Here is a 26,199-nt window from a genome sequence, read left to right as displayed (position 1 = left end):
GCACCAGCTTGGTCCCGTCAGTGCCGGATACCAGAAAGTTTCCTGTATCTGGTCATTATCACATTGCTGTTTGTGGGAGCTTGCTGTGCGCAAATTGACTGCCGCGTTTCCCACATTACAACAATGACTACACTCCAAAAGCACTTTGAGATATCCTGAGGTCACGAAAGGTGCTATATAAGTGCAAGTCCTTTTTCTTTTACCCTTTCCTTTTATCATTTTAAACATCTCAATTAGATCACCCCTCAATTTTCTACGCTCAGGTGAATACAAGCCAAGTTTATGCAACCTGTCCTCATAATTTAACCTTTTAAGCCCCGGTATCATTTTGGTGAATTTGCGCTGCACCCCCTTCAAGGCCAATATATCCTTCCTGAGGTACAGTGCCTAGAACTGAATGCAGTGCTCCAGATACTACAGTCTCACCAAGGCTCTATACAGCTGAGGCATGACTTCTTTACCTTTATACACCGTGACTTTCTGTTTGACTGAAGTAGGTTTCAGATCCTATATCCTCTTCATCACTAAGGCCAATTGTTTTCACTTCTGCAACATTGTCTGTCTCCAACCCTACCTCTCCCCATTGCCACTGAAACCCCAATACTTGCCATTGTCATTTCCATTGACTACTCTAATGCTCGTCTTCTGATGAATATGAAATTGTCGAATTATATTTGGGGTAACAATCTCCCTGGTGGTCTTTTATCCTCCATATACTCCAACCTCTTCTGAATTTATCCTGTCCTGCACTAAGTCCACCCACCATCACCCCTGTCCTCACTGACCTACATTGGCTCCCCATTCCCAAATGCATTAAACTTAAAATCCTCATCCTCATCCTTAACTTCCTTCATAGCTTCATCCCATGCCATCTTTGCCATCTCCTCCCACCCTAGATCCCCTCCCGGAACACTTTGTTCCTCTGACTCTAGCCTTTTGTGTATCTCCCTCTCTCTTTGCTCCAACAAGTGTCAGCTGTGGCTCAGTTGGTAGCACATTTGCCTCTGCGTCAGAAGGTTGTGGGTTCAAGTCCCACTCCAGGGACTTGAGCACATAAAGCTAGGCTAATGCTCCAATGCAGTGCTGAGGGAGAGCTGCACTGTCAGAGGTGCTGTCTCTCGGATGAGATGTTAAACTGAGGCCCTGTCTGCTCTCTTAGGTGAACGTCAAAGATCCTATGGCACTATTTCAAAGAAGAGCAGGGGAGTTATCCCCAGTGACCTTGCAAATATTTATCCCTCAAACAACATAACAAAAAAAACCAGATTATCTTTTTTCTGGGGCCTTGCTGTGCGCAAATTGGCTGCCGCGTTTCCCACATTACAACAGTGACTCCACTTCAAAAGTACTTCATTGGCTGTAAAGCGCTTTGAGATGTCCAGTGGTCGTGAAAGGCGCTATATAAATGCAAGTCTTTCTTTCTTTCTTCTTTTAACATTAGTGGCATAGTCTTCAGCTTCCTGAGTCCTACTCTCTAGAATTGTCTCCCTGAATTTTTCCACTTCACTTCTCCTTTAAAAGCCTTCTCAAAACCCAGTTCTTTGATGAAGCTTTAGGTCACCTCTCCTAATCTCTGCCTTCCTCCACCCGCATCTATTTTTTTCTGCTTATCTGTGGTGCTTTGGTACATTTTTTCTAGTAAAGACGATATTTAAATGCAGCTTGTTGTTATTACTTATGTAATTTTATTTTCATGGAATACTTTTCAGGCATCATTGTATCATATTCTTCTTCTGTTTCTTTAGGTGTCCCTAAAGATTGGCAGAAAAGTATCTCACAACACTTGGAGTCACTCACTCCACCTGCTGCAAGCAGCAACACAGGTACATCTACCCCAGAGGATTTAGGTGGGCAGCTTGGATTGGCTCCACAAAATGTTGGTGAAGGTGTAATTGACTGGGAACTGTAAATAATTATGGAAATGAGCTTCTTCTTATCATGTCCACGGACAGTCTATACATAGCCCAGCCAGAACTGGACACATTTTTGCGCCTTGTTGTTGAATTCGGCAAGATCTGCAACAGTGCAGGGTTCCTCTAACGATGGGCATTGCAGGAGATGTTGCATAGTCTGTGCCTTAGTTCCACATTCACAAGTTGTCGGGCTGGTTGAATATCCCCATTTGCTTAGTGACACCTTTGAGCAACCTACACCGGTCCTAAGTCTGTTAAGACACTTCCAGATTGTCCAGTTGCAATTAGCTCCTGGGGGAAGGCTTTCATCAGGTAAAATTTCCATCGCTGGGGGTTGTTCAAGACTGGCGAGCCGGTCTTTCCACAAGGCGATGCGGGCTTCAGATGAGGTTGATTGTAATGGAACAACACTGTTCATGAAGCTCTTCCTTGACTTTAGGCGGCTGGGTATAGGTGTATGACAATGCAGAGGGTGCCTCTCATCTGATGTTTGACGGAGTCGCTCTTTCTTGCTGGCTACCGTTCTTCTTATATCAGGGGGAGCGATACCCGCCAGGATATATAGGCTGTTGGTGTTTGTTGGTTTTAAGCAACCTGTGATAAATTGGCAGCTTGCATTCAGAATGGCATCCATCTTCTTGGCATGAGTAGACCTTTCCCATGCAGGGCAGGCGTATTTGGCAGTGGAATAGCAAAGAGCAAGTGCACTGGTTCGCAATGTTTTCGGGCTTGCTCCCCATCTTGTGTTAGTGAGCTTATTCAGGATGTTGTTTCGTGTGCTCACTTTTGCCTTTGTCTTCTCGATGTGGTTCTTGAAGGTGAGGCATCGGTCAAGGGTGACTCCTAAGTAGATAGGGTGCTCGCAAACATGCAGTGAGTGTACTACATTTCTGGCTAGATTTGGGGAGGACTGTTAATGCATTGGGTGGGTGAGGCAAAGGTATTGTCTGTGACAATTGTCTGGTAGAAGAGCCAGGCAAAAATGTGTGAAAAGAAATCCGATATGGAGGCATGATATGCAGTCTGGAGGCAAGTGATGGAGTGGTGCTGCATACCACCTCTTGTTTCATGTCTGGTAAATTGAATGTTATGCTGTATGAAGTGGGTGCAAGAAAGGTTACCCTGATTAGCATTCGATTTGGCAGCAGTACAGTATGTCTGCAATAAGTATGAAGGGTAAAAAGTAAGGGCTGAAGTGACTTTCACAACTACCAGCAATACCGGACCAATATTTCAGGTTGGCTGCAGCAGATGCAAAGCACTGCAGCTGGTTCCCTGGTGACCTGGGGCCTATGGAGGCAGTTGTCTTCAATCATTGGCAGATAGTTATGTCAAGATATGAAGGTATGGTTGGTGGAATCATGGTAGGTGCAACCAGTGTAGCTTACGTGCCCGCTGATCATCCTGGTACGCCTTCATTCATCTTGTGCCACTTCAGCTATGAAGTTCTGTATTTTGGGGCACATCCAAGCCAAGCCCCCATCATAAATTTTACTTTCACTTGCTGCTTCCATGGGACTCTGCAGCTTGCAACATATTTATGTTACAACTCCCTGAGCATCTGTGATAGTTCATATTGAAAGAGCTTCTTTTCGTATGCCATTTTTAAAATCTGTTCCTGTTCTGCTGAAGCCCCATAAATGATTCAATTATGGTCAATTTTCCACTGACTTAGTGGGAAATAAGGGACTTTTTTGGGGACATTTAAAAACAAACTTTCCAATAATAAGTAAAAAAAAAAATTGCTGTCTCAAATATAATTCTACAGACTTCTAGTAATCAAAAATTTCAGAAATATTGAAAAAAGATCACTAATAAAAACAACAAAGTACTAAAAAGACACTGTAAACATTGCAAAATAAAAAGTTCCAAGGCCTGTTTCCCATAAGAGCTCCAGTGCAAAAGCAAATTTGTAGGGAATGAATGTAATCCTAGTGCAAAAGCTGATTTTTAAAAATCATATTCATTTAAATATTTTTGCATGAAGGGTAAATATTGTCCTAATGCTGCTGGTGCAGTTTTGTGCACCGTGAGTGCAGATAAGGGATTTAGCCACATGTGAAATTTGACAATTAGATATCTACAGCAAGGATTGCATTCCTGACATAAACATGGTGGGCTGGATTAAGATCCAGTGATTATTGTGATGCTGCTTCAATTGTGAGTTCAACAGGAAAAAAAACCTTGTATTGAGGACAAAAGCAAGGAAGCTACGCTAAACCTTTATAAATCACTGGTTAGGCCTCAGCTGGAGTATTATGTCCAATTGTGGGCACCACACTTTAAGAAGGATGTCAAAGCCTTGGAGAATGTGCAGTGGAGATCTACTAGAATTATACCAGGGATGAGGGACTTCGGTTATGTGAAGAGACTGGAGAAGTTGGGATTGTTCTCCTTCGAGCAGAAAAGGTTAAGGGGAGATTTTATCGAGGTGTTCAAAATTATGAAGGGTTTTAAGAACATAAGAACATAAGAATTAGGAGCAGGAGTAGGCCATACGGCCCCACGAGCCTGCTCCACCATTCAATAAGATCATGGCTGATGTTCGACCTCAACTCAACTTTCCTACCCTATCCCCATATCCCTTAATTCCTCTGGAGTCCAAAATCTATCTATCTCAGCCTTGAATATACTCAATGATTCAGCATCCACAGCACCTTGGGGCAAAGAATTCCAAAGATTCACAACCCTCTGAGTGAATAAATTCCTCCTCATTTCAGTCTTAAAAGGCCGGCCTCTTATCCTGAGACTATACCCCCTAGTTCTAGATGCTCCAGCCAGGGGAAACAATCTTTTGATAGAGTAACTTAGGAGAAACTGTTTCCACTGGCAGGAGGATCAGTAACCAAAAGATACATTTTTAAGATAATTGGCAAAAGAACTGGAGGGGAGATGAGGAGAACTTTTTTTCCTGCAGCAAGTTTTTATGATCTGGAATGCATTGCCTGAAAGGGTGGTGGTAGCAGATTCAATAGTAACTTTCAAAAGGAAATTGGATATATAGTTGAAAAGATAAAATTTGCAGAGCTGTGGGAAAAGAGCAGGGGAGTGGGACTAATTGGATCGCTCTTTCAAAGAGCCGGCACAGGCACGATGGGCCAAATGGCCTCCTTCACTGCTGAATGATTCTAAGTTAGGGTTAGCTGAGAAATTAAATCAAGAATTTACATTTCTAGCATTGAGCTCTTTCACCTGCCAGCTCTGGCCAATAAAAACTCCCAGAATAGCTTTAAGTTCTGGTTGTTATAAAGCTAAATATTACCCTATACTATTAATTACTTTTCACAAGTTGCTGCCCAACATGAATTGCTTAAAGTTAAAATGTAAACTAGCAATGCAGACAGAATTATTTGTTATTGTTGGTCCCATTTTCTCTTGCTTAAATCTAAATATAGCTTTGTCCAGGTGTAAGTGTTGTGGCAAGATCTTTTACAACTTTCAGTTCTTGAAATCACTCGCTACTGCTCAGAGAGCAGACAAAAAACAAATGCTCAGCATTTTAAGGTCATTTTAAAAGCCGCTGCACCTTGTACACAACTTATGTGTGTCTGTTGCACTGTTCAAACATTTGGAATGGAATGCTTTTTTCCCATCATGCAGTACTGTATGCTATTCAATAGAGAGCCACAAAACTTTTATTTTCACAAACACCACAATGTAAAAATAAGCATGATACTACTTCCTGTTTATTGGGATGTTGCTTTCCTTATTTTATATTACCTTTAGTTCTATATTCCATATAACATTCCAAACTGATTTCTCATTTGGCCATTTTCCTTGGATCCAATTGTTGATATCTCATGATACATTGTGGCACAAGTTTGTGGTCAAAACTGTACAAGAGGGAAAGAGCAGGGGAGTGGGACTAATTGGATAGCTCTTTGAAAGAGCCAGCACAGGCACGATGGGCCAAATGGCTTCCTTCTGTGCTGTGAGATTCTATGATTCTATGAACAGATCATTCATGATCCTTTCTCCCACACAGTACAGAGGGTGATGCCAAGACTTGTACTACAGACCATGCACAATCCTTTTCTCCACACCTCACAAAGAAGGGATGTGAAGCCCATCTACTACAGATCATACACAAACCTTTCCCACACTGCCTACGCAGGGTGTGGGGGGGAACCATGTTCCATTCTCCAAAGTATGCACTGACGCTGATCATTATTAACTTCAATGATTTCAACAGACCAACAATTATCATATATTTTGAACAATCATTTTGTCCTTAGTTCCCCACTGCTCCACCCCGCCCACCCCCTCTATAAGACACGGATGGTCTTTCTAGATTTTTCCCCCTTTCTGAAAAATGAGGCTGGAAAGTGGTAACATGGTGCTGGGCTTCATCATGCCTTGAGAATCTGAATCACAGAAGGTTGCTTGCCCCCTCGCCCTGTATTGTCTATAGTAGAGTCTTGATATTATCCATTGTCCATGTGGAAAAAATTATATTAGCTATAGAACAGCAACAACAACAGTAACACCTTGCATTTATATAGCGCCTACAACGTAGATAGAGGTGTAAGGTAAAATGGATGCTGAGTCAAAGAGGGAAGATTCTAAGGAATGGCCAAAGGCTTGGTCGAAGAGGCCTTTACAGTTCTGAGACAATGGGCAGGATTTTCATTGGGCCGTGGAGGTGGGATTGGAGGCGTGTGGGGGGTTAAAATCGCGAAATCGGGGGGCATGATCCCATCCCGCCCTCAACCCGCCTCCATGCCAGTTTCAAAGGAGGTGGATACCCGACCTGTGCTGGGAGCCGACTCCCCGAGGCGGGAAGGGGATTAGTGCCAATTAACTGCCTGTTAACAGGTAGTTAACAGGCAGTTTTTAGCCTAATCCCTATTTTTATTCCTGAAGTGTGGGATTTCCGACGGCTCCAAACCACGCCAAGTTAGCGAGGCGGACCGTCGGGCTGAAGGGCTTGGAGGGTTCGAGATGTCCGGTGTTCAGGTGAGTGATGGGTGCATGAGTGCAGAGGTAAGTGTGTTTGCTGTGTGTAAAGTGTTTAAAGAAGTTTAATTACCTTTACTTAGCTTTACAGCTTTCCTTCCTTCAGGTCTCGGGAGTCCCTCATCTCACTGGCACAGAAAGCAGAATGGCCGCGAGCTGTCAAAAGTTGCAGCGTTCAGCTTTCTGTTCTGGAGAGATCTCTAAATCAGACTGAGAGGAAGGAATTAACTTAGAGTACAGATTGTCAGTGTTTGACAGCTTCAAAGAGCTGTGAAATGCTGATATTTCATCTGTCAAAAGCTCTTGACAGATGAAATGTCAGTCTGTGATGTCACCTGTTGCCGGGTGGCCCTTAATTGGCCTGCTGAGCCCGCTGGCTCATATTTTATAGATATGTGAAGAGAAAAAGATTGGTGAAGTCAAGCGTAGGTCCCTTGCAGTCAGAATCGGGGGAATTTATAATGGGGAACAAAGAAATGGCAGACCAACTAAATACATATTTTGGTTCTGTCTTCACAAAGGAGGACACAAATAATCTCCCAGAGATGCCAGGGAACATAGGGTCTGATGAAAGGGTGGAACTGAAAGAAATCAGTATTTGTAGGGAAATGGTGTTAGGAAAATTGATGGGACTGAAGGCCGATAAATCCCCAGGGCCTGATAATCTACATCCCAGGGTACTTAAGGAAGTGGCCCTACAAATAGTAGATGCATTGCTGGTCATCTTCCAGAACTCAATAGACTCTGGAACGATACCCATGGATTGGCGGGTAGCTAATGTTACCCCACTATTCAAAAAAGGTGGTAGAGAAAAGGTGGGGAATTATAGACCGGTAAGCTTGACATCGGTAGTGGGGAAAATGCTAGAGTCCATTATAAAAGATGTAATAGCAGAGCACTTGGAAAGCAGTGACTGGATCGGACAAAGTCAACATGGATTTACAAAAGGTAAATCATACTTGACTAATCTACTGGAATTTTTTGAGGATGTAACTGGTAAAATAGATAAGGGAGAACCAGTAGATGTGGTGTATTTGGACTTTCAGAAGGCTTTCGATAAGGTCCCGCATAAGAGATTAGCGTGCAAAATTAAGGCACATGGGATTGGGGGCAAGGTATTGACTTGGATAGAGAACTGGTTGGCGGACAGAAAGCAAAGAGTTGGAATAAACGGGTCGTTTTCCGAGTGGCAGGCAGTGACTAGTGGGGTACCGCAAGGATCGGTCCTAGGACCCCAGCTGTTCACAATATATATTAATGATCTGGACGAGGGAATTGGATGTAATATCTCCAAATTTGCAGATGACACAAAGCTGGGTGGGAGGGTATGCTGTGAGGAGGATGTCGTGAAACTCCAGTACGATTTGGACAGGTTGGATGATTGGGCAGAAACATGGCAAATGCACTATAATGTGGATAAATGTGAGGTTATCCACTTTGGTGGCAAAAACAGGAAGGCAGATTATTATTTGAATGGCAATAGATTGGGAGAAGGGGAAGTACAAAGAGACCTGGGTGTTCTTGTGCACCAGTCGCTGAAGGTAAGCATGCAGGTGCAGCAGGCGGTTAAGAAGGCAAATGGTATGTTGGCCTTCGTAGCAAGAGGGTTCGAGTACAAGAACAAGGATGTCTTGCTGCAGTTGTACAGGGCCTTGGTGAGACCACACCTTGAGTATTGTGTGCAGTTTTGGTCGCCTTACCTGAGGAAGGACGTTCTTGCCATGGAAGGAGTGCAGCGAAGATTCACCAGGCTGATACCTGGGATGGCAGGAATGACGTATGAGGAGAGATCGTGTCGATTGGGCTTATACTCACTGGAGATTAGAAGATTGAGAGGGGATCTCATCGAAACCTATAAAATTCTGTCAGGCCTGGACAGACTAGATGCAGGAAGGATGTTTCTGATGGCCGGGGAGTCCAGAACCAGGGGTCATAGTCTAAGGATAAGGGGTAAGCCATTTAGGACTGAAATGAGGAGGAATTTCTTCACCCAGAGAGTGGTGAACCTGTGGAATTCTCTGCCACAGAGGGCGGTGGAGGCCAATTCATTAAATATATTCAAGAAAGAGTTGGATATATTTCTTAAGGCTAAAGGGATCAAGGGATATGGGGAGAAGGCAGGGACAGGGTACTAAATTTGGATGATCAGCCATGATCTCATTGAATGGCGGAGCAGGCTCGAGGGGCCGAATGGCCTACTCCTGCTCCTATCTTCTATGTTTCTATGTTTCTATGCTTCAACAAGGTCAATCAAGTGAAAATCGCGTGGGTTGGCCACAACTCGATGGAGGCGGGACTACAACCCCAAAAGTTGTAGTCCCGCCTCCTACACGCCTCCATTATCAAAATCCAGCCCAATGACTTGACAGTTGTGAGAGGTCTTGACAGCCCGCTCTGTAATGAATGGGAGAAATGATTGTGCAGTACAGTTCTGAGCTTTAAAGATAGATACGGAATTTCACTCTTCTGATTGTAGCTCTAAGGTTTGGATTCAGATTCCTTCACAAACTCCCTACAGTCCATATTTAGCTCGGGGAACCTGCTAGCCCTGTGATCCAAAAATCATTAAGTTATCAGATGATCTGTTGGAAATGGTCCATTTGGATGTAATCATGCTGAGTAATGGAATGGAATGGATATGGGATTGAGACCATCGTTCCCCATGTGGCAAATTTCCTCTTCCATAGCAGAGGCTAATACTGCCCCTTGACAAATGATATCCTCTGTGGTTGTGACCGTGTTGCATTTTTCCCCCTTCATCTTCCTTGACTTCGCTGCAGTCTTTGACGCAGTCATATACACCATCTTCCTCCAATGTCTCTCCTCTGTTGTCTAGCTCAGTGGGGCTGCCCTTGCTTGGTTCCACTCTTACCCATCCGTTCATTGCCAAAGTATCTCTAGAAATGCTTCCCTTCCCGGCACAGTTACCTCTGAAATCCCCCAAGGATCGATCCTTGGCTTCCTCCTCTTCTTCAGCTACGTGCTGCTCCTTGGCGTCATAATCCAAAAACATTGGGTCAGATTCCACATGTGGACTGAGTTCTACCTCTCTCAACACCTACACTGCTTCTGTGCTCCCAGACTGCTTGACCAACATCCGGTCTTGGATGAGCCGCAATTTCCTCCAGTTAAACATTGGGAAGACCAAAGCCGTTGTCTTCAGACCCCAACAAAAACTTGAACCAGACCTTTCGCAACTTCCCACTCTGTGTCATGTCCATCAGAAAGATGACCTACTTCCATCTCTGAAACATCACCAGCTTCCACCCTTGGCCTTAGCCCATCTGCTGCTGAAACCGTCATCCATGCCTTTTCACCTCCAGAACATTCCGCTACTCTCCTGGCTGACCTCCGATCCTCCAGGCTCTGCAAATTTCAGCTCATTGAAAACTCTTCTGCTCGTGTCCTATTCCTGCACCAAGTCCCACTTACCCATCGTTCCTGTCTTTGCTGACCTACATTAGCTCAGGGTTCGAATGCCTCCAATTTAAAATTAATATTTCAGTCCCTTCATGGCCTTTTCCTTCCCTATCTCTGTACTTTCCTCGCAGTGTCAGCCGTGGCTCAGTGGGTAGCATTCTCACCTCTGCGTCAGAAGGTTGTGGGTTCAAGTCCCGTTCCAGAAACTTGAGCACAAAAATCTAGGCTGACATGCCAGTGCAGTACTGAGGGAGTGCTGCACTGTCGAAGTGCTGACTTTCAGATGAGACGTTCAACTGAGGCCCTGTCTGCGCTCTCAGGTGGACATAAAAGATCCCATGGCACTATTTCAAAGAAGAGCAGGGGAGTTATCCCTGGTGTCCTGGCCAATATTTATCCCTCAATCAACATCACTAAAACAGATTATCTGGTCATTATCACATTGCAGTTTGTGGGAGCTTGCTGTGTGCAAATTGGCTGCCGCGTTTCCAACAGTGTCAACATTTCAAAAAGTACTTCATTGGCTGTAAAGTGCTTTGGTATGTCTGGTGGTTGTGAAAGGCGATATATAACTGCAATTCTTTTTACTTTCCAACCGCCTAGATCTGTGCTTGGGTCAAAAACTCCAGCATTACAGATACAAGACTGCTGTAAGTATCCTATTTTTTAAAGCAACGACTTACAATTTGAATAATTGAATACAAACTGCTCAAATGCTTTAATGATCTGTTCAAATCCCAAACATGCAGCTTTTGCTGGTTCAGTGCATACTGGACTTTCTGCTCTGTTTTCTTTCAATTAATGAAGGCCTTGGTATGCTGTTTGTTCATGTTCATCACCATGGTGATCTTTTGCTGCTGGTCCTCCTTCATTTACTTTCCCGAGTGGAAATCCAATTTTTAATGTGACATATTTTAGTTCCTGCACTAAAATATTTAGCAAATTATTAGCAGATCGCTCAGGAAATTGCTTATGGCCAGTCCGGAATCTGAAACATCATTGTGATGTTTTGCATGCTCCCATTTCAAGACAGGGAATGGAACTCAGAGGGGCCAGGGAGTGGAACCCAGTGGAGGGCAGGCAATTGGAGCACAGGAGGTTGCTGGGGAGTGGAGGACAGGTGGCCTGGGAGTGGAGTACAGTGTGCATATAGATAGTGGAGCACAGGAAGCGGGGGTGGGGGGGCGCGGTTGGAGAGTGGCGCACAGTGTGGGGGGGGGGTCAGGGGTGGAACAAAGCCAGGAGCGAGAAGTGGAGCACAGTGGAAGGGAGGGAGATTGGAACAAAGAAGTGCAGACAGGGGAAGAGACCTTAAAATAAGTACTGTAGAAGCTTACCTATTCAAGCCAGCACATTACAGCTCCCAGTGTGTACCTGTGTGTAGAACTTACAGAATTTTTAAAGATTTATAGCAAGACTTACCAGTCACCGAGCATGCCAAGACTTGCTTTTAACCCTTGCCCCCTTCGATGGAAAGCTATTGAGAAAAAAATCGCTAGCGGAACCATTTTTAGGAGTAATTGGATTGTTTTTTAATTGTATAAGACATCAGAACAAGTTAAAGCATGGGGGTAGATTTTCCTGAAACTGTTGGGAAGGAGGCGGGACTACAACTTTCGAGTTTTAGTCCCACCTACATCGACGTCCGGCCAAGCCGCGCGATTTTCCCTTGATTGACCTTGTTGAGCCCGCCCAGCGGGCTCAGCAGGCCAATTAAGGGCCACCCGGCAACAGGTGACGTCACAGACTGAAATTTCATCTGTCAAGAGTTCTTGACAGATGAAATATCAGTGTTTCACAGCTGTTTGAAGCTGTCAAACACTGACAGTCTGACTTCTAACCTGAGTCCTTCTACACAGACTCAGTTAGAACTGTCACTGGCAATGAAAGCTGAAGGCTGTCACTTTTGACAGATCGCAGCCGTTCAACTTTCAGTTCCGGCTGAGTGATGGGCTCCCGCAGCCTAGAGGAAGAAAGGCTGTTAAGGTAAGTACAGGTAATTTAAACTTCTTTACACACTTTAGACACACCAAACACACTTACCTTTGCACTCATGCACCCATCACTCACCTGAACACCGACATCTCGGACCCCTCCAAGTCCTTCAACCCGATGGCCCAACTGCTCTAACCTGGCGTGGTTTGGAGCCGTTGGGAATCCCACACGACACCCCTCAAAATAGGGATTAGGCTAAAAACTGCCTGTTAACTACCTGTTAACAGGCAGTTAATTGGCACTAATCCCTTCCCGCCTCGGGTCGGCGGGTCCCAGTGCGGGGCGGGTACCCGCCTCCTGTGAAACTTACATGGAGGCGGATTTTGGGCGGGATGGTGTCGGGACCCCCGAATTCGGGATTCTCCCCCCCCCCGCCACATGCCTGAAACCCCGCCTGACGGCTCCAGGAAAATCTACTCCATGGACTCTAAAATGTCCTGAGGTAACTTTGAAAGCAAAAACATTATATGCGCTGATACCCTACAACTACAGTCAGCAAGCATAGTATGAGAGCTGAATACACAGACAGCGGAGGAGAAAACCTGCACGTGGCCTGCTTCTCCAGCCACATTCTTACACATATATTCATCATCCTTTAGCTGTGGTTAATGAATTCCCTAAAATTATCATTTTCCCTAACTCTTATGAACCCTGTCTCAAACCAAAGGACACAAAAAAAAACACAGCACAGCTCAAAATATTGGACATGGAAATTTTGGAAATTTGAAATAATTTGACAATATTTGTTAAACAGCCAGCATCGTTGGATAATTTAACAGGCTTGGAACTAAAGTGACATTGCCAGTGGTGGGACAGTATCATTGTGTGTGACTGCACCAACACATTTACAAAGATTAATTTAAAACTACGCCCTGCATAGTGCAGTGGGTTCCCAGACCATCTGAGATTGGTTTTTGAATCTAGCCCATAACGATAAATGGAAAGTCTCTAACAAGCAATGGTGAAATAAGTTTACCAATTGTGAATATCACAGTAAAGTTTTAACCCTGGTGAATAGAGAATGGATAGAGGTGAGCAATCCCGCTGTTAAAAAGGAAAAATCACAAATAAAAAGAAAACATGAAGTAACTGTATCTTATTTTGAGTCAGACAGCATTTACATTTATAAGGAACTCAGAACTCATCTTTATTCCTAATTGAAAGCAAAACCAGAAAAGTTGTTGGTTCCTCTGATTTCATTAATGATGTCATTATAATTATAATAAAAATTGTCATGTCTCTTCGAGTGTCATGACGTGAATTGTCGTATTTCAAGTGCATCAGTTGCAAGGACTAAGATTATTTAGGGTATGTTCACTTGGATGGGAGTTTCCATTCTCCCTTCATTGGTGGCAGAGCCATCAGCCATCAGAACTCTGTACTCGGGAATATTCTCTCTATATCCCTCCACCTTACCACAACTCTAACCACTTTCAAAAGACTGCAAAACCAATCTTGTCAACCCTGCCTTCTGTCACCTCCCTAAACCTCCTTCAACTCCTGCTTGGTGTCCGTTTCCCCACCTCCTCCATCTCTTGTGAAATTCCTTGGGATATTTCACTATGTGGTTGTTGTAGTAGATAAGTGTGAGGCCTGTCTTGCGAATACACAATCAGTAGCAAGTGCAAATCTCATTCGCTTCTATGCAGAACTCCAACGACTATTTTTTTCATTGGGAGAGCCTTTTAAATTCTGCTCAGCAAAAAAATAATGATTAAAATGCCATGATTCAAGGCCTGAGTCGATGCAGCATGTATTTTGTTCTATGTGAAGGTCACATTGGACAGTTTAAGAAGTTTGGATGGGTTATAATTGCCTAATTCGAACATTGTTGTAAACATTGCCTCCTCTGAATATGCAGGAGAATTTTGAAAAGAAATTCCACCAATGCCTAGTATGCAGCGCTCAGTGCCTTGCAGAATTTAATTAAAAGAAAGCAAAAACTCGAACATCAATAGGCTCGCGAATTAATATTTTATTTGCAGATTTGTTTATTTCTTTTTAGGTATGTCTTCACTCTTTAGGGATTTTACAGCTGCCTCTTATCACCCACCTTTGGCTTTCAGTCAGAATTAGTCTGATAGTCTGGCTGGCAGATTGCTCCCTGGGATGAAATTGGTCCTGCCAAGTTTTCTTTCCTTGAGTGAGGCAGACTACTGGCATACCGTTCCGCACTGGCAGCCTGGCCATGAACAGGTCAGGAGCCTGACCAAGTCACCCACCGAGGGCCGATGATACTGAATAACATTCAAGGCTGTTTTTTTAAAAATTTGTGGTCATTAGGTTGGGTGTCCATCACAGTACAACTACAGCTGGGGCAGAGCTGCCTTTGTGCTTCTGAGGTCTTATGTTTAGCCGTTCTATTAATAACAGTTGCCTCTTTCATTTCCCTCTGTATTTTCCATGTAGTCATTGAGCCAAAATTTTCTTGCGGCGTTTAACCATTCACAAAGTCTGGTGTTGCTTAAACTTATGTGAAACATTTGGAATGAACAAGAAACTGGATTGGAAATCTAAATTCGTTAGGATTACTAGTCAATATAAATGCATGTGTATCATGTGAAATAATGCATTATGTTATGCCATTCAAATTTGGAGTAAGATTTTCAAAACACAAAATTATTTGAATCTTAATTAGAAAGACCCTTTTTAATACTGTGTGACATCCTGTTAATGATTCTGTTTGAATGGGCCCCCTGGCAGGTACTGACTGCAGGGTGACATGGGCAATGGCTTGGAAGCAGGTCACCTGATTGATTGACTGGATGGGCATGAGGAGAATGGAAAACAAAGAGGAGAGTAAAAAAAAAGCAAAAACCAGAACACCCGACCATAAATCTCTAAAACCAGTCTGTTCATAACTTCTTATACCATGGTTGTGCAGAGGTAACTAGCGCAGAGCCACAATTGTCCTAAAGCTAATGATTTTTTTCATTACAGACTTTTGAATCTCTCCCCCCCCCCCCCCCACACTCATAACAACACAAAACTCTGGGACTGGAAACCTGCTCTCGTACACAGGGCGCAAAGGACAGGAGGAAATTTAAGGACAGAGCCCTCGTGAAACAAAAGTATTGTGGATGAGCTGCACGGGGGGTTTCTGCCCAGGCAGTGCGGTGGGAATAGGAGGCTCTTAATACTTCATGGACCAAGTCTTATTATAGGACCAAATAGACGTAAATAGTGGCCGTACCTCCCAGACATGGTTTTGCTGCTCGTTTCGGCTTTGAGCACCATCATGTGCCTGCACACTTAAAAAAAGACACACAGAAGTTAGTAACAGTGCAGAGGCAGCAGAAATCGCTTCCTGTTTTTCTTAAAGCTGTCTGCGTAGTGAATTGGTAGGTGTTTTTCTTGGCTTTTTTCATTTCCTTTTTCATTTCTTCATCTGCTCTGCTTTTTTTGCATTGTACTTTAATTTAGACTTTTTTTCTTACCATCAGTAAGGGGTGGCTCACTAAGATATGCCACATCCGCCACCTGGGTAGGATAGCCACTCTTTTCAAAATGCCTCTTGCCCGCAAGAAGTTACAAAACAATGGAGGTTTCCTAAGAGGGTGGGCTTCCTATACCTGAGGTGCTTTGCTCACGTTGGTGGGTCCACAGGCCCTGTTGGAGCTCCTTGGGAATCTACAATTGACCAAGTATGCCTTTCTGCAGGTTGGTATATTGCCTTCAAGGTGGCACCTGTTGTACCAGCAGAAAAATTTGTCTCGAGTGATTAGATGTTGAAGCTACACATGCACAGTGACAGACATATGCACAAACTGCATGCCAACTGGACATCATTAAATGATTGTTGCCTTGAACTTCCTCCATCATTGTGCCAGGAAACTGGTGTAATCTGGGTGGGTAGGGATGCTAAATGGGGTGGGAACTTGTTACACCTTGGTCCCTCCCCCTTTTTGCATCCGTCAAAAATTATGTTGGAACTGGCGGCACGTGCGTGATAGGCCCATGTATTACAGTGCCTTGCAAATGAAGGAAACATGTCATACAATGCATTTCCCATCATTTGCGCCCTAGCAACTCTGAGTGTAAGGGATGCCTGTGCATCGCTAATGTCTTGCATCAGGGATATATTTGAATTTTAAAAAACCCAGTTTCTTGAAGGTGATTGATTGCAGCATACACAATCCAATTTTGCAACGGTAGCCTCAGACAGGCATTTGGCTCCCTATCTGCATATGCAAAGTGGCTAACCCCTGTTTCACAAGCGCGCCTTGAACGCGTATTGAGGAATCTTTATCTATATGGACCGTGTAAAACGGGCACGGTGTGATCCAATTTCTAGGCTACTTACAACTGCCACCCTAGTTGATGAGGCAAGACCTTCTTTCCCAGAAGCTATGTTGAACTTTTCTATTAACCCATTCTCTGTCAGTGCACAGTGTATCTCTCATGATCGCTTCAAAATTTGCCTATAACCGAAGTCAAACTAACAGGCTTGTCATTTCCCATTTCTGAATTATTGTCCTTCTTAAATACTGGCACCACATGGGCCTCCCTACAGTCCCTGGGAACATCCCAGAGCCTAGCTAGCTGTTGAATATATGAGCAAGGGGCTCCCGGAGCGCAGCTCCCACTTCCTTGAGCACTGTTGGGTGAGTGCCATCAGAGCCAGCAGCCAATCTGACCTGAGACCCCTTTTTCTAGCTGGGGCTATATCCGCATCCATTTCGATCCTTTCAGCTTGGCATGGGTGAGGAGTACTTGTAGAGCAGGCAACCCTTTGTTGGAAGTAACCTTTGCGCCATCCAGGAGATACCTGATACTGTTGGCTATTGTTTTGTTGCCAGATTCCAATTAAGTGTGCCATCTTCTTCTCCATCTGTTCCTAGGTCCTACAGGTCCTTTTGCGCAGTATTGAGCTTGCTCACTACCTGCTGCCAAGATTTGTGCACTGGTGTCCTCTGTGGAAAGTACCCTGCAGCTGCATGTCCATTGAGTCATCCATCAAACAGAGAACTGGGCGCTGTTTTTTTGTTCTGTGCCTCCACACTGGGTTTCCATTCACTTCATTTGTGCCTGCCTCTTCTTCCACTCCCAGCCTTGAGCAAAGTTGGCAAGTACATGATATTGACTTGTTAATGCCTGATTAATATTTGTCCTCATATGCAATCATTTACCTTTATGTGCACAAATTCTTTTAAACTGGACCTGCTGGCCAGAGTTTCCACTTGGCCCCTTGGATTTACTCCCTGCACAAGGACAAAGTTGTATTTTCAGCTATGCATGGTTAGGAAGAAATTTTGGGGCAGTCAGTTAATTGCTTCATTGGCGTGCACCCATAACAGATTTTCAGACACACTGGCCCCGATTTTCAGCTTGTGTGGGAAATGGTTGGGTTTCCCCGAATGTGGGGTTTCTAACACACATAAAAAAGTGTCAGCCAGCTCCACGCAATTTTCCCTCAATTGGCCAATTAATTCCCAGCATGTGGGAAGCCTTGCTAATTGTCCAATTCGAGTCAGAAATCCCCACAGTATGATGTCATAATTCGTGGTGCTTTTAAGGTCCATAGCAAGCACTGCATCCTCTGAAGGCTTCCAAACGAACCATACAGGATGGCAGAGGAGCCTGCAGCAGCTGTGGCCAGTGCCAGACCACGAGCTGCCTTCAAATTCGACGAGGCTTCACTGCAGGCATTATTGGATGGGGTTAGAGCCCACAGGGAGGTCCTCTTCCCTAGGTCAGGGAGGAAGAGGCCTCCCACTGAGACCAATGCTGCATGGGTGCAGGTGTCAGCAGATGCCAACTCGCTGGAAGTCACCAGAAGAACCTTGGCATTATATCTCAAACTCCTTCCTTTACTCCCCCACAGTACCATCCAGAGCCCCCATCCTCACTGTGGAGGAGGAAGAGGCTGTGCAGCCAGACTCCTCAGAGGAAGCTCCAACCTCTGAGGGCACAGCGTCAGCAGAAGTAAGCGCACCCAGCACCAGCGCAGACACTCACACCTCGGGGGGACCTTCGGGACATAGAATAGTGTTGTCACCTGGTGTTTCACAGCTCACAAGTGAGCCTCAGCAGATTCTGGAGACAGGGACAGCAGTGGAGAGTCCTCGTCGGAGGGCGCAGGACTCTGCCAGCTCAGCTCAGCTGCGCTGCATGTCGACCCTCTGCCTCTGGGTCCATCCGCAAGAGAAGAGGTGATGGATCTCCATGCACAGATGCAGGAGCCTCTGGCAGGTTTTGTCTCGCTGCGAGTGTGGAGCGAATGGAGGAGTCCATAGCGACCATGAGCAGAGCCTTTGTGGAGTCACTGGCGCATGAACGCATCACCATGGAAAGGTTGGCAACCTCCATGGAGGAGATAACTCGCCAGGGTATGGAAAACATGGTGAGTGCTCATAAGAGAATGACATCTCTTGAGGAGCATTGGCCATCTGTTGAACAGAGAAACCAGATCTTCATGGAAGTCCTTCTGAGTAGGACTGCCAGTGCAGAAACAGGTCCCCATGGCCCCCTAAAGCGCAGCAAGGTGCTCTCAAGCCACTTCCATGCGCTGGCCCCTTCTGGCCTGTGCAGCTTCAGGTGAGTGAGCAGCAGCCTGGTGCTCCTGGTGCTCATCCTGCTGTTCCTGGTTCTGCTGCTGCCGCCTCTGCTGTTGGAGATCCTCTAATGCCAGGAAGGGAAGGTACCAAAGGCCTCCCATGCTTCTGGCAGGTGCCTCCGTTGAGGGGGCGCTGAGTTAGGGTGGTGAGAGGGGCTTCCCAGGGGCTCACACTGGAGAAGTGTGTGAGGCTCCAACTTTCTACAGCTGCTCCTAAGGCTTCAAAAAGTTCCCCCAAGCCTTGATCAACAAGGTCCTGCAGCCTGCAAATGCTGCCTATTTAAATCTCTTCAGCCCTCAGCGACCTGCTGCTGCAAGCAAGCAAGCCAGCTGTTTTCACGCCAGCTCTCATTGGCGGGGTTCCCCGCAGATGTGTTTCATGTGGGGAAAGCCCCAAAGTCGCAACGGCCCTGGAAAATCTTCCTTAACAAGGTGATCATTGGTGATTAGTGCTCCGACGAGCAGTCCCGCCAGCGGCGGCCGGGACTGAAGCGGGGCGCGTGGAAACGGCGGTCCGAAAGTCAGATGGGGCGGGGAATCAGGCGGGGGGGGGGTCCCGACCCGCTTTTTCACCGATTTTTGGCCCCCGGCCGCATGAAAAGCCGCCCGACGGCGGCCAGAAAATCGGGGCCAAAGTGTGGTTGATTCTTAACTGCCCTCTGTAATGGCCTAACAAGCCACTCAGTTGTACCAAAACACTACAGTAATAAGAACAAAACCGGATGGACCACCCAGCATTAACCTAGACACCAGATTTGGACATGACAACGGCACACCAAGCCCTGTTTAACATCTGGGGACTTGTGCCAAAATTGGGAAGCTGTTCCACAGACTAGTCAAGCAACAGCCTGACATAGTCATACTCACAGAATCATACCTTTCAGCCAATGTCTCAGACTCCTCCATCACCATCCCTGGGTATGTCCTGATATACAGTCGGGAGGGAGTGGCCCTGGGAGTCCTCAACATTGAATCTGGACCCCAGGGCATCAGGTCAAACATGGGCAAGGAAACTGCCTGCTGATTACCACCTACCGCCCTCCCTCAGCTGATGAATCAGTACTCCTCCATGTTGAACACCACTTGGAAGAAGCAATGAGGGTAGCAAGGGCACAGAATGTACTTCAATGGGGGACGTCAATGTCCATCACCAAGAGTGGCTCGGTAGCACCATTACTAACCGAGCTGGCCGAATCCTGAAGGAATTTGCTGCCAGGTTGGGTCTGCGGCAGGTGGTGAGAGAATCAACACGAGGGAAAAACTTAGATTCAGAACAGATCTAGCAGCAGCAGAATTATATTCCACCATAATCTGTAACCACATGGCCAAGCATATTCCTCCTCCTACCATTACCATCAAGCCAGGGGACCAACCCTGGTTCAATGAGGAATGCAAAAGAGCATGCCGGGAGCAGCACCAGACATACCTAAAAATGAGGGGCCAACCTGGGGAAGCTGCAACACAGGACTACATGCATGCTAAAAAACAGAAGCAGCATGCTATAGACAGGGCTAAGTGATCCCTCCCACAATGAATGGATCAGATCAAAGAACTGCAGTCCTGCCACATCCAGTTGTGAATGGTGGTGGACCATTAAACAACTAACGGGAGGAGGAAGCGCCATGAATATCCCCATCCTCAATGATGGTGGAGCCCAGCACATGAGTGCAAAAGACAAGGCTGAACCGTTTGCAACCCTCTTCAGCCAGAAGTGCCGAGTGGATGATCCATATCGGCCTCCTCCTGAGGTCCCCACCATCACAGAAGCCAGTCTTCAGCCAATTCGATTCACTCCACGTGATATCAAGAAACTGCTGAGCACACTGGATACAGCAAAATCTATGGTCCCCAACAACTCCGCGGCTGTAGTGCTGGAGACTTGTGCTCCAGAACTAGCCGCACCTCTAGCCAAGCTGTTCCAGTACAGCTACAACACTGGCATCTACCCAGCAAAGTGGAAAATTGTCCAGGTATATCCTGTCCACAAAAAGCAGGACAAATCCAATCCAGCCAATTACTGCCCCACGAGTCTACTCTCAATCATTGGCAAAGTGATGGAAGGTGTCGTCGGCAGTGCTATCAAGCGGTACCTGCTCGCCGATGCTCAGTTTGGGTTCTGCCAGGACCACTCGGCTCCAGGCCTTGATTCAAACATGGACGAAAGAGCTGAATTCCAGAGGTGAGGTGAGAATGATTGCCCTTGACATCAAGGCTGCATTTGACTGATTGTGGCATCAAGGAGCCCTAGTATAATTGAAATCAATGGGATTCAGGGAGAAAACTCTCCACTGGCTGGAGTCATACCTAGCACAAAGGAAGATGGTTGTGGTTGTTGGACGCCAATCATCTCAGCCCCAGGACATCACTGCAGGAGTTCCTCAGGGCAGTGCCCTAGGCCCAACCATCTTCAGCAACTTCATCAATGACCTTCCTTCCATCATAAGGTCAGAAATGGGGATGTTCGTTGATGATTGCACAGTGTTCAGTTACATTCACAACTCCTCAGATAATTAAACAGTCCGTGCCCACATGCAGCAAGACTTGGACTGATAAGTGGCAAGTAACATTCGCGCCACACAAGTACCAGGCAATGACTACCTCCAACAAGCGAGAGTCTAATCACCTCCCCTTGATATTCAATGGTATTACCATCGCTGAATCCCCCACCATCTACATCTTGGCGGGGGGTGGGGGTCTCCATTGATCAGAAACTCAACTGGACCAGCCACATAAATCTGTGGCTACAAATGCAGGTCAGAGGTTGGGTATTCTGCGGCGAGTGACTCACCTCCTGACTCCTCAAAGCCTTTCCACCATATACAAGGCACAACTCAGGAGTTTTATGGAATGCTCTCCACTTGCATGGATGAGTGCAGCTCCAACAACACTCAAGAATTTCAACACCATCCAGGACCAAGCAGCTCGCTTGATTGGCACCCCATCCACCACCTTAATCATTCACTCCCTCCACCACCGGTGCACCATGCCTGCAGTGTGTACCATCTACAAGGTGCACTGCAGCAACTCACCAATGCTTCTTTCACAACACCTCCCAAAACCACAACCTCTACCACCTAGAAGGACAAGGGCAGCAGGCGCATTGGAACACCACCACCTTCACGTTCCCCTCCAAGTCACACACCATTCTGGCTTGGAAATATATCGCCATTCCTTCATCATCGCTGGGTCAAAATCCTGGAACTTGCTACCTAACAGCACAGTGGGTGCACCTTCACCACACGGACTGCAGTGGTTCAAGAAGGCAGCTCACCACCACCTTCTCAGGGGCAATTAAGGATGGGCAATAAACACTGGCTTTGCTAGTGACGCCTACATACCATGAATGAATTAAAAAAAGTTCACTTGGAAAGCAGAGCCAACTGACATTACTGACAATTAGTGAAAAGTAAATTTAGAATCGATGTCAGGAAAAACATCTTTTCTCAAAACTGAAAAATGATTGACATAATCTACCAAAGGGATGGAGGGTAAAATACAGAGGTTATTCAAAATATATTTAGATGCTTATGTGATGGATCCAAACTGTTTCAGGCCATAAGAATCTCTGTCTTATATATTTGATAGTAACTTGTAGCTACACCAGTATTGCAGCAACTTTAAGATTGCTCACTGGAGAGATTTTCTGCTCTTTGCTTCCTGTGCCTGCTGTCTCTTTGGAAACCATGTGGCAGAGAGCAGTCCAGGTCACAAGACTCCCACAGCAGTGATGGGCACAGCAGAACAGTTGCAGGACCATTACTGAACCAGTACAAGGAGGTACAGAGCTCTGAATCCCAAATGATTCCCACTGAAAGTGAGCGGCCGGCCATCACATTTTAAAATGAAAAAGAAATACAGTAAAATGTTGAAAATCTGAAATAAAAACAGAAAATGCTGGAAACACAGCAGGTCGGTGGGCATTTTGGTCCTCACACTTACTCCTTCCATTGGGAAATCACTTAGAAGAAGCCACAGATTAGCAGTTGTTGGGATTTGGGCAATAGTGGCAAAGCCAAAATTATTGCCCATCCCTTGTTGACCACATTGTGGGCTAAAAATTTGATATGGCCACAAAACGGGCAGTGTCATGGGCCAACAATGTTAAGCTGCACCAGGTCAAAATGGTCTAGGTAGCACGCAAAATTCGTGCTCAGTCCTCATTAAAATGATAAAATGCTTGGGGGGAAAGATTCGGTAACTTAGTGCCTCCCGTTAGTGCCAGCAGATGGCGCTAACGGGGCTCTAGAGCTTTAGCATCGGGGCGCGGTGAATCCGACGGTGCATGCCAAATCCCGTTCCCCCGCAGCGCTGCCGGTAACAGTTATCGCCGGAGCCTCAGCGCCAACTGGATTATGACATCAGTGAGCATGCAACACTCATTGACCGCCCGATCGGCGAAATTGATTGTCGCCACCTATCTTAACGCCTGGAGGAAACAGCGACAGCGAGAGCTGGCGTGAAGCAACAGGAAGCCGGCTCCAGGGACGTTATTTAAAGGGATCATCTGTCATGACTCGCAGCTGTCAGATTAGTGGAGTTTCAGTGGTTTCTTGTCAGTTTCACATAGTCCAACAGTTTCATTCAGTACTTTCAAGGTTATTTTGTATCAGAAGTGTTGTGGCAACTAAAAAGTAGCTTTATTTATTCTAAGAAAAATCAAACTGCTACACTTGGTAACATTAATGGGGGCTGTACTTGCATGTCACCTCACCCTCCAGGATCTACGGCAGAGGGAGCGTAAGCAGCGAGAATGATGGGAACATGTGCACAGACATCAGGGCTCTCAGCAGGAGGCCTTACCCTCCAATAGTATTCCGCAAGCACTTCGGAATAGAGGGGATTTGAGGAAAAACTTTTTCACCCAGAGGGTGGTTGGAATCTGGAACTCACTGCCTGAAAGGGTGGTAGAGGCAGGAACACTCACAACATTCAAGAAGCATTTAGATGAGCACTTGAAACGCCATAGCATACAAGGCTACGGACCAAGTGTTGGAAAATGAGATTAGAATAGACAGGGCTTGATGGCCGGCATGGACACGATGGGCCGAAGGGCCTCTTTCTGTGCTATATAATTCTATGGGGGAAAAACTCAATTGGTTTGCACCTCCTGTTAGTGCCTTAAGAGGGTGCTAATAGGGCACAAAGCAACTAGTGCCCAGGCGCGGCGATGTTTGCGCCGCTCATGAAATTAAGTAGACATTTTGCGGCGGCGCTAAACACTACCGCCACGATCTCCTGCGCCGGCAGATCGTGACATCAATCGAGTGTGCAACGCCCTGGTGGCGCCCCGGACCGGATATTGAGTGGCTCCCCCTGCCTTACCACCTGCCGCTAGCAACAACAGGTTGAGGGGAGCGTTTTGCAGTCAGGAAGGGACTGGGGAGCACTATTTAAAGGCGACCGCTTCCTGCCTTTTTTTGTTGGTGACATTTTTGCACCACGCATTCTGAGAGAGAGAGAGAGAGAGACTTCTGGAGAGATTCAAAGCTGTGTGAAGAAATTTTGGGTACTGAGCAGCACTTTGCAGGTTCATTTTGATTTGCCCTTCCTTGTATCGATTTAGAAGAGACTGTGGGGGCTGCAATCTGAGCTCTTTCCCATGGCCTCTCCATTGTTCTTTCCAGCAGATTTGATGTACAGGTCTCTCCAGGCCGAGATTCAAGGCTGCAATGAGCAGGATGTGGATGGAGAGCAAGATCAACCCTCCCCTTTAAGAACTGGCCGGCGCCATTGTGTCTGTGTTCCATTGCTGACTGACATCACATGAGCTTCGCCAGCGCTCTGAGGTAGCGCCTCGCTCCTCGGCCTTTGCGCCTTAAGGGGAAGCGCAAACCAACTGAATTTTTCCCCCTATGACACTTCTCCTACCTTCAATGAAGCGAGGAGCAGTGTATTAGATGGCTCCGCTTCACCAAGGAGGTGGTCACAGAACTCTGCCACCTCCTCCAAACAGACCTGCAGCCTCACACCAGGATAAATTAAAGCCCACATCCCCTTTGCTCACCACACCCCCATCATTTCATCCTTCTCGCAAGCCGTTTCACACCGCAAAGCTGAAATGACAGACACCACAAAAGAATGGTAACTGAATGAATACATTTAGCAAAAATCAGTGAACACATATTTACAACAAAAATATTAACTATTCACCCCTGTGCAATCCTTAGTGCCTCACGTTACTGTGCCTTTGCCTACTCTAGTGCTCCTACGAAGTGTTGGCCCAGTGGCTGCAGCAGGGCTGGTGAAAGGCTGCTGAGTGTCCGTGCGGGAGACTTCAGATGGCCCTGTAGGATGCCCTCGACCAGCCCTGGGCCTGGAAGGCCTGGCTGTAGACTGCACCACCTCAGCATGGGCGGCAGCAGTCTGGGCTGGCTGGATGACAAGGGCAATGGCGGAGTGGCAGTGGTGGGAGTAGGAGTGCTGTCATCCTGAGAGAGGACAGCAGCTTCCTGCTCCACTGACCCACTGCCACTCCCCCGGGGCAGCACCTCAGCATCCCTAGCAATCTGTTGGAGCACAGATTGCTGGCCTGCTGTGACACCGTGAAAGCCCCGGTCGACGATGGAAGACCCAACCACGATGGCGGCAGTCAGAGCTTGCGTGGCATCAAGCTGAGACTGCATGAGAGCAGTCTGAGATTGGATGTCACCAAGCATAGACTGCATTACAGCACTAAGACGTTGCATCACTTCCGCCTATGCTGCAATGGAAGCTGCCAGATCACCCATAACATGCGGCATCAGGTCTGGGTCACCACGGTCTCTCTGGGAGTCTACCATCCTTTGCAGACTGCAAATGGGCTCCATGGTGTGTGCAGAGCCTTGTGCAATGTTGGAGGCGGACTCCTCCATGCTCCTTATCATTTCCAAGAGGCACTCGGGCACCCTTGCCATTACATCTATCATCTCCGTGTGCATGCCCATCACCCTTCTTCTAAATACCTCCCCATCGAGGTCCTCATCTGAGTCCTGTGCAGCAGAACGCGCAAGCGGCGGGCGAGTTTGCGTGCGACTCCTGCTGCATAGGACTTAGATGATGACATCGATGGGGCGGCCTTCAGAAGACGGGTGATGAGTTTGCACAACGAATTTCTAGGTGCAATGGCAAGATTGCCAGAGTGCCACTTGGCAATGTCAAGGAGCATGGAGGAGTCTGCCTCCAACATTGCATGGGGCTTTGTGCGGAGCTTGGAGCCCAGGATTTCCAGGCTGGAAATGATGGAAAACTCCCGAAGAGACCGTGTCAACCCAGACATGATGCTACATGTGATGGGTGATGTCGTGATTGCACAGGCGGGACGTGATCCAACGTCTTAGTGCTGCAGTGGAAGTGCAGAGCGCTCTCTTGCAGTCTCAGCTT

At 46.5% G+C, this 26,199-nt stretch overlaps 1 protein-coding gene across 2 annotated transcripts in view; it reads right to left on the bottom strand.

Annotated features, from left to right (window-relative positions):
• The window catches only part of LOC147107775 (exosomal polycystin-1-interacting protein-like), a 50,070-nt gene that overhangs the window by 17,186 nt on the left and 6,685 nt on the right, over positions 1-26,199 (bottom strand). The window contains exon 1 of one of the 2 annotated variants that reach the window (XM_086007078.1): positions 15,478-15,752. The exons of the other annotated variant lie outside the window; for it this stretch is intronic. The gene's annotated coding sequence lies outside the window, so the exon portion shown is untranslated. Of the gene's footprint in view, positions 1-15,477; positions 15,753-26,199 lie in introns of those variants that run through there. 2 annotated transcript variants of the gene reach the window in all.

This window comes from Somniosus microcephalus, chromosome 14 (assembly GCF_052327205.1).
Source record: "Somniosus microcephalus isolate GS21.2 chromosome 14, FLI_Smic_1.0, whole genome shotgun sequence".
In the NCBI taxonomy this organism is placed as follows: domain Eukaryota; kingdom Metazoa; phylum Chordata; class Chondrichthyes; order Squaliformes; family Somniosidae; genus Somniosus; species Somniosus microcephalus.
This window is presented reverse-complemented; position numbering and strand designations above follow the sequence as displayed.